This window comes from Orcinus orca, chromosome 1, assembly GCF_937001465.1.
Source record: "Orcinus orca chromosome 1, mOrcOrc1.1, whole genome shotgun sequence".
Classification (NCBI taxonomy): domain Eukaryota; kingdom Metazoa; phylum Chordata; class Mammalia; order Artiodactyla; family Delphinidae; genus Orcinus; species Orcinus orca.
This window is the reverse complement of record NC_064559.1, coordinates 16,734,732-16,743,344: the sequence shown is the minus strand read 5'-3', so window position 1 is coordinate 16,743,344 and position 8,613 is coordinate 16,734,732. Positions and strand designations below refer to the sequence as shown.

Here is an 8,613-nt window from a genome sequence, read left to right as displayed (position 1 = left end):
GGGGCAAATAGTTCTCAATTAATTAATCAATCAAATATTTATCAAGTAACATCTGATAATTCTAACGTTCAGTTGCCTTACATTTTGCTTCTTGCTTTTAGAAATTTTTGTGACTGTGATTTCTCTCCTTCCTGCATTACCAAACACAATACCTTTGTATCACCAAATACATTTCTCAGGTATTGCCGAGTTGATGCTTAATTTCAATTTTTATTAATTTGATTAAGATGTTTGAATATAACAAAACATTCTTCTATATAAAAAAATCTCAGAAATCTTGAGCATTCACCATTTTTATCTTATTAGAAATGAACTTTAAAAACTCAATTCTTTAATTGAAACTACAAATTTGCCTCATTTTATAAAGAAATTTTAAAGCAACAGAAAAGTTAAAAATACTATACAACTAGTCTCCTCTCGCCGCCCTCAGAATTAAACCTAGAAAATATTTCTTAAAGGAAATAAGCATCCTCCCCCCTGCCCCCAGTTCATCTGATAGGTCTGTTTCTTTTACTTTTTTATTTGTATTATATTGTCACAAAAACAAAGTTCCTGAAATACAGGTAATAAATCTGAAGTGAAATCCACGTGTGATACCTCCAACAGGTTTCCCGCCCCCCCCCCCCCCCCCCCCCCCCCGACTATAGAGGTGAAACACAAGCTCTCCTGTCTTCCCTGATACAGGCTCCATCCGGCTCCACATCACCTGCCAATCAAGGAGTCAATTCACTAGTCATTCAAGGAGAGAGGCACAATCAGCCACTAATGACAGCCAGATGGCACCTGCCTTTCATGAACTGTGTTCCGAAGTCAGAGTCTACCTGGGACTAGGCTCGGTGTTCTATCCCCAGGTAATGATGAGATGTTTTTGTATTCCGTGTAAGCTGTAAAGGCTCACACGTCCGACAGGATGCCCTCGCCCACCCGCTCTATGAAAAGAATACGGTTCTCCAGCATCCAGTGATGTGACATAAAGTGGTTTCTGATCATTAAAATAAACAACCTCACTTCCTTCTTTCCGATCTGATTTCAGAATAAGATGTTAATTGGCCCTGCAAACGAGGTAGGCAGATTTCAGGGGTAAATAGCCAGCCTGCATTTCCAACAGCTGAGAAACGGTGCTGACATTTAAGTACGGACTGATGTGCTTTTCCTCATACGGGTTTACCAGAGCTTTCAACCTTGACCTGAAGGGAACACCTTTTCTGGACGTGACAGGTAATTTAGTCTTCTCGCTAAGTTCTGGGGCTCTCTGGTGGTGAATTATGTATGGTGCTTCTATGATACAGACACCTGTCCACTGAGAGCCAAACCAAAGCTGATAGATTCCTCTTAAAGACCTTAGATTAGGTATAAACTACCTTTTTCCCCCAAGAAAAGTCGTCATGATGCCAATCACCTTGCTTTTTCTTTCCTCCCGTGATATCAGGGATCTGAGAGAGGCCTAAAGCAAACTGAACAATGTTTGCTTTTATAAAATGATTCTTTGGGTAGGACCGCAGTGTCTTTTTGTTCCCCCACTTTTCTGAAACTGTCAAAAACACTTTTATGTTGGAACAATAAACTTGTATATTACAAATTACCAGTGTTTGTCCCCCAACCCTGGCTCTTAAAATAATTCACTAAACTGTATCATTGAGTGTGCTCTATTAATTAAATCAGAGTTTCCAGCAAGGTTGCCAGCCAGTTCAAAAGCAGCCTTTGGACTAAAAAAAAAAAAAGCAAAATTACATCACACTATATTCTTGGCTAAGGTTATAATTTGGGACAGGTAAATCAAATGTTTTGGATCTGGAGAATAGGAAAAGAGTAATGTCAAGGACACTGCAAAAATCCTGGTGTATACAAAAAGAGGCTAGAGAAATAGACATTTATGAAATGGTTTAAAGCTCATCGTGGCTGGTGGAGAAGGAGGGACAGGGTTCTCCTGAATAAACTTCATGTTTATGTCTCACTCAAATGGTCCCTCGCCAGCCAGACTTTGGCCAGGACATCATCTGGTATCAATAGACCCACCTCAAGGGCAACTGAAATGGTCCAGGGAATTTGGTGCCCTGGGGAAGACCCTTTGAGATGCTGTTTTTGTTGGTCACTGTTTATAGCGCTGGTGGTAACATAGAAGAGCGAGACCTTCCCACACAGGAGCAAATCTCTTTCTGAAACATGATTTAAGACTGAAAATTTGCTTGGAGCTCTTGCCATGAGCTGTTCAGCCCAGTACTAACCTTTTACCATGTTTTCCCTCCTGGCATTGAAAAGGTAAAGCCCACTCTTCTCTGAAGCAGTGGCCACTTGCCCACTTCCTGCCCAGGAGAGCTCAGCAAGGCAAATATGGTCACCTTCTGACTCAAGGGCAGGCAGGTCCATATCCATTAAAGATGGGATGTAAATGGGGAAAAAAATCTCCTGAGAGGAACCCGTCACACAGCCACTGTGCTCCGGGGCCCTTGCTGGAGTGCAGACTGAGAATCTCATTAGGAATCTAATACAATAAAGACATGCAGATCTTAAGGGTGTGGGGTAGAGTGCAAATCAAATTAGCTTCATTACTTTATTCTGCACCTCGCAGCGCTTCTGCCAGTGGACAATTGCATTAGATCAGCAAGGAGCTCACAAGGCAAAAAAAACTCCCTGGAAATTCATTGTCTGAAGCAAGACAGGGAGGGGGTGGTGGTGGAGGAGAAATGGGAGGAGAAGGCAGTGGTGACTTGTGTTGATCCAAGACATAAATTTCATACATCTACCCACACTGGAGCTGGGCCCTTTGCTTTGCTTTTCCAACTCCCGGGTTGATGGCCTGTTTTATGTTGGTCATGGGAGATGGGGCAGCGAGACCTAAAGTGAGAAGAGTGAAATCAGTCCCTACCTCTAACTTGGCCCTTGAGTCATTTGAGCTTTGAGAGTTTTGCTTTGACACTCTTGACATTTCAGAAGGCTCTTAGAATTATTTAAGTAAAAACACGAAAATGTTGCTGAAATGTCTCTAGATTTCTTGCCAATAACTGGAATGGAGGAGAAATGTTCAGGAAGGGAAATGTAAACATATTTGGCCAAAAAATAGGTGGCATGTGTATCTTGACAAGAGAGAAGCTACAGCTGGAGACATTCTTGGTTTTGTATTATGAATTAAACTGCAGATAAATATGACAGCAAAGTAAGCTGTACCATAATTCAATATATATTATATTTATTTAACAAGTAGTTAATTGAGGTACTAGGAGTTGGAGGTGGGCAAAAATGAATGACATGTACCAGAAATTAAGGAAATGCTCAAAACAAAACAAAACAAAACAACAAGAAAGTAATGGGGGCTTTTTCCTTTTGGTAAAAAAGGATACAGGAGCCAAGTGAAAGAGCTCCCAATGGTCAAAGCTGGAACACTTTGGGCAACAAAATAAAATACTCTAGGATTATAACCTAAGGTATAAAATAAATATCTAGATATCCACAAGTCCATACTGATATTAATTAATAAATAGGGGAGGAGAGACACATATCCTGTATAGCAGAATTCCAAATAATTTATGCAGAAACTGCATCCTCAGGGAAGTAGAGAATAAACTCCACCTGGGAAGTGTGGGTCTTAAAGTGACTTCCTTCCAAAGAGGACAGTAGGAAAGTGGGAAAAAAGACCTATTTCACTGTGGAGAAATCTGACAAACACTTCCTCAGCCAGTTGGTCTAGGTCAACATTGACAGTGATGTCATGTTGACAGTATGTATCCTTGATGTATTGTGATGAAAATGGCACGTTAACTCTGGGATCATTCTCCTAAAAACCGCAGTCCCAGACTCATCATGAGAGAAACAGGTAAATTCCAATAGATGGGCAGCCTACAAAATTCCTGACCACAGCTTCTCGAAACTGTCATGGTCAATGGAAACAAAGGCAGTCTGAGAAACTGTCACAAAAACTGTCACAGCCTAAAGAACCATGATGACCAAATGAAACATGGTGTCCTGGATAGGATCCTGGAAGAGAAAAAAGACATTAGGTAAACTTAAGGAAATCTAATAAGGTATAGACTTATCAACTGAAAAAAAATGCACAACATGAGAGTTGTGAGTTAAGTTTTATTTGGGGCAAAATGAGGACTATAGCCTGGGAGACAGCACCTCAGAGAGCTCTGAGGAACTGCTCCCTAGAGGTTGGCGGAGGTGGGTCAACATATATATGATTTGGGAGAAGGGGGATATATGCAATCCAGCACACATTTTGGCAGAAGGTTTTTGCTAGTCTCATGAAGGTTCCTGCTAATCATGAGGGCCAGATGTCTCTGTTAATGACTTTGGTGCTTTTCTAGATATGAGAAGATGCAAGAATTTGGGCTCATAAAATCTTCTCCTGAAAATATCTATCTAAAAGTCTGTTCTGCCAGTTTTTCCCAGAGCACAGAGTGCCTCCGTCCTGATCTCCACCCTGAACTCCTTTCAGGTTGTGTTGAAGGTCAGTTGCTAGTGACTTAATCCTTGCAGAGGCAGATGGCAAGTGCCAATTTTTAGTTTGCAGGCTGTAGTTATTAATAATTTATGAATATAGGTCCATTATTTGTCACAAATGAACCATCCTAATGTAAGATATTAATAATAGGGGAAACTCGGTGCTTGGGTATATAGGAAAGCTCTGTACTATCTTCTCAACTTTTCTGTAAACCTAAAACTGTTTTAAAGAATAAAGTCTATTTTAAAAAGACTTACAAACAGGTAGGATAATGTGGCTGTGCTCTCAAAGAACTTTCAGTCAAGTGAGAAATAATCCAGAGACTCTACAATAAATCCCTTTCCCAGGAAAGTCGGTGCTCATCAGAAAATCAAAGCCCTAGAGTATTGCCAAATTGAACTTATGGAAATTAACCTTAAGATTTAAAAAATTAGGGACTAGTTACCACGGGCATCAGCTGAAACTACTTTGTTGTTTTATTCTCTAATTGCAAAAGAAAGGTTGTAAAAAATCCACTGATGAGGGTTTTTTGGTTTGTGTGTTTGTTTTTAGGTCATATTTCACTGTGTAACTATTCATGGAATACCCTTCACACAAACCAATATATGGCATATAGTATTATCCAGCAGTCACATGTGTTTCTCTCTCTCCCCCTTCTCACTCTCACACACACATATAACACTTTATCCCCCAGCCCTTCACTCCACTCTGAAGATAATTGTAGTTGATCCAATCACCTCTTGGGTCAAAGGCCCGTCTGGAATTCCAGGCAAGCCATTCATCTACAGATCAATAGAAACGTACTGACAATCAACTTTGTGCAGTTGCTAAGAGCAATACAAAAGAGAACAGAACATACACAGTTAAAGAAAATCCCAAGACAAAACAGGAATTGCCACACTTTTGTAGTTCATCTACCAAGAACTGGTAGAACCAGTATCACCATTTCTAGACTCTTCAGGGGTACTGCAACTTCTCAATTCAAGGTTTTACAGAAAAAGGATGAACTGAGCCAGGCCCTGGAAGAGTATAGGATTTGAATAAGGTAGGAAAATGGGAGCTCAGGAAAAGTATGGCATAGAGGTATGGGGAAGGGCTAACATAAGAAAGAGGGAATATTGTGACTTGAAGAGAGTGAGAAGGGGCAGTTGAAGCTGGTATTGAGGGAAGACGACGGAGGCCACCAAGAAGTTTTGATGATTGTATAGTCACTGGGAATTAGAATTTGTGGATCTATCAAATATCTATCAAATACCATTAAGAATTCTGTGGTTGGGCCCTGCATAAACCATATTGGGACAAATTTGTTTCTCATAGGACAAATTGTCTCATGAATATATATACAGATATATATATATATTTTTATAAACAATATATATATATTTTTTTACTGTATTTATATAGTAAGCTACATAATAACTTGGGTGATGAAGCTTCAGGAATTCTACAATTTATATTATATTATGTTAATTATATTATATTATACTATATATTACATTATACTATATATTACATTGTATTCCATGGCATTTAATTAGTCATTCCAGAGTGAGCAATCTGATATACAGGGTGTCCCTAGAGTGTGCGGAACCTGGGACAAATATTTTTATGGGGCTCCTGACTATATAAACAATTTGATTAGAAAATTCATGAGCCCATGTGAAATATAGTGGTTTATCAATGAAGATTTAGAATAATGGGTAGGGAAGAGGCACTTACATATTTGCTTACTGTTCAGTCAGGGCTCATGGAGATTCTCCTTAGTGTACAGGTATCATTAATTCCTGTTCAAGCCCAGAAACCATCACTTTGTGTTTTTTATTGTCAAATGCTCCATTCCAAGCTAATTTCATATCTAAAATGTAGCAATGCTGTTATTACTCATAGTACCATGGTTCTTCAGAACCTGTTTGTATTGAAACTATAGAGATCATTTTTGCTTCTGCAGTTCCCTAATATCATTTATTCAATGCTCTTCACGTCATCCATGGAGTCACCCATGCATGCCGGTTAACAGTGACTCTCAAAGCTTGTTACCATGCTTCTCTGAGGATGACCGCAGTCGCAGGACATAAGAGTGGGCAGGAAAACGTGAATAACATTTTATTTTCTGGTCATGTGAAATTTACCAGTCAGAATTTTACACATAAACAGATCTAATCACGACTGCCCTTGAACCTTTGCACCCCATGGGCGCTGCGAGAAGAGAGATCCAGTGCCCACGAGGAATGTTTTCTGTTTCTCTTAAAGATCACCTCGGGAAGGCACGCTGTTGGGAGAGCCTGTTGGACTGGCTGGCCAGCGACCACCGCAGGACTGCCTGGCACGTGGCACAGAGCTTGTAAAGAGGTGGGTGACTATCCCGACTGCCGGAGGCAGAGGGTGCACAGGACGCTTTGTCCTTTAGCAGAGAGGAGAGCCCTTATCTCCTCCTTCTGTCCTATGTGAGTGAGGGTCACTGCACTCAGCATGTTGTCGCCATCCTGGCTGCCCAGTTTCACGGGCGGAGCATCAAAGAGCACCCCAGAGAGAGAAGAAACACGTGGGTCCCTGCCTGGGCTCTGGGCACCCTGCCTGGTCCCAGACAGGAGAGATAGAACTTGGAAATTTCCAAGAAAGCACCTCCAGAATGGGGGCAGGGAAGCGTTGGGCTGTGGAGGGCTAGATGGGGGCAAGGACTCCCTTGCCTTGATCTAAAGTTAGGAAACCTGAAATTCGTAACCATCTTTTTAAAAGGGGTTTAACAGCAACAATTAGAAAACTCGCCATTGATTTACTGTTATCATAATAGATTTTGTCCTGTATGAAGGTGTTAATTTAACCCATAAATAGGGCCGATTTTTGTTGGGTTTCCCAGAAACATTAGAATTCGGGCAGAAATTAGTGGCAAATGTGAAAACAATACATTGAGTTAGGATGAGGGGAATACAAGGAATTCTGGATGCGAATGAGGACCTATGTTGCTCTGGCTGCTGTCAACAGCCATCTTGACCCCGGATGAAGCTGTCAAAACACGAAACCAACACAGTAAGGAGGGCCGAACTCAGAAAATTCCAGAAACAAGAGCTGGTTTCTTGATCACACCGAACCGGAGGTTTAACTTACCTCTGGACTTTTGAATTATGTGCATTGCCACTGGATTCTTTTTTATCCAGTTTGAGATGATTTGTTTTATTACTTAAAATCCTAGAGACCCTCATTGGTAAAAGCACTTGATTGCAAAAACACCAAGCTGGAGTTCTCATGCTAAGAATAAAAGAGCAATAACCAGAAAGTGGATATGCAGCCAACAGAACTCTGGAAACTAGGGAGAGGCTCCTGAGGGTCCTTTATAGAATGATTCTGACACATCCAGAAGGGAATGGGTAACATGATTCTGGATGTCGCTGTACTTTTAGCGAAGTACCATCAGCCTTCATGAATTAAATTCTTTCCATGTCATTTCCATGTTTCCTGACTGTCCCTAGAACGCATTGACTGTATCATATTTGGGGATTTGATTAAATGTTACCTCTTCTTTTTCTCATATTGCTCCAATTTATGTGTATTCTTTCTCCAAATAGATTACAATCATCTTGTATCAGGGTCTGTGGTAGGCAGCTTTCGGGGAGGGTCCTCAATGACCCCTCCTTTTCTTCACGACCTTGTGAAATCCCCTCTTGAGTGTGGGCTAGCCTGGTGACTTGCTTCTAACACTCAGAATACAGCAAAAGGGATGGAGTGTCACTTCTATCTTGGATTATACAAGACAGAAGGTTCTGTCTTGCTAGACTCCTGTTCTACAAAGGGAGAATATCCAAAGTTTAAAGTGTAAATACAAAAGGGATCATTTTTAAAATGTCATGGGCTGGCTTCTAAACCATGATAAAGTATGACTGACAAGAATTGTCTGGCTCTCCTTTATTTCTCTTTTAGTCTGCAAGTAAAAAGATCATCTTGGTAGTGTACGTCAGTATCTGCCTTTTTATCACACTGTAAGATTGTCCCTTAGGGACTGGCTGAGGGAAACGCATACATTTCCCAGTGTTTCCCTCTGTTTTCTTTATTTGCTTGCCTCCCCCCAGCCTCACGCCCCCCACTCCCACCCTGCCAATGCATTTGGGTCACTCCATCCCTGTAATTGGCTGTCTCTTAACTTCTGAACTGAACTTCTGAAAGAGTTGAAAGGGGAG

The 8,613-nt window shown here is 40.9% G+C and overlaps 1 long non-coding RNA gene across 1 annotated transcript in view; it reads left to right on the top strand.

Annotated features, from left to right (window-relative positions):
* The first annotated feature begins 688 nt into the window (after positions 1 to 688).
* Positions 689 to 8,613, top strand: part of LOC125963574 (uncharacterized) — a 34,664-nt gene continuing 26,739 nt past the window's right edge. The window contains exons 1-2 of the long non-coding RNA XR_007475735.1: positions 689 to 851; positions 6,692 to 6,790. This is a non-coding gene — a long non-coding RNA (uncharacterized LOC125963574). The remainder of the gene's footprint in view (positions 852 to 6,691; positions 6,791 to 8,613) is intronic.